The sequence below is a fragment of the Wasmannia auropunctata genome, unplaced genomic scaffold (genome assembly GCF_000956235.1).
Source record: "Wasmannia auropunctata unplaced genomic scaffold, wasmannia.A_1.0 LD336088.1, whole genome shotgun sequence".
Taxonomy (NCBI): Eukaryota; Metazoa; Arthropoda; class Insecta; order Hymenoptera; family Formicidae; genus Wasmannia; species Wasmannia auropunctata.
Genome location: NW_012026802.1, coordinates 4,070,821 through 4,071,312, shown reverse-complemented (window position 1 = coordinate 4,071,312; position 492 = coordinate 4,070,821).

The following is a 492-nucleotide window of genomic DNA, read 5'->3' as shown; positions in this document are numbered from 1 at the left end:
TCACGGAAACTAATCAACTGCAAGGAATTCACTCGCGTATTTTTTCTCATTTGAATTTCCAGTTTTTACATCGAAAGTCGTTTCGAAATGACGCAATATTACATCAACAAGAATAATTCCGTGTCGCTTAACACTTTTGTAGTTTCTTCTTATCAAATCTCATGCTGCATGCAAGTCAGTCTTTTTCAACGTACGACAATACTTTTACAACTTACTCAAATAACTGTTTCATTGAACTTTACTGTATCTGGCACTCTTTTAACAAAATCACGTTTACTTCTCGAGGCATACCACGGTGTCTCCCGATCTCTAGATAATTGTTTTCGCGTCGTATCAAAATACTTTTCGCGTTATCCAGCTAATCCGCACCGTCCTGTCACGGTCGCCATTCGAAAAGGTTAGAATTGTTTCTTTTAGTGAATTAACTCGAATTATGGGCAGATTACTCTGTAACCGGAATCAATGCCCGTTTCTATGAAATCGACAATATTA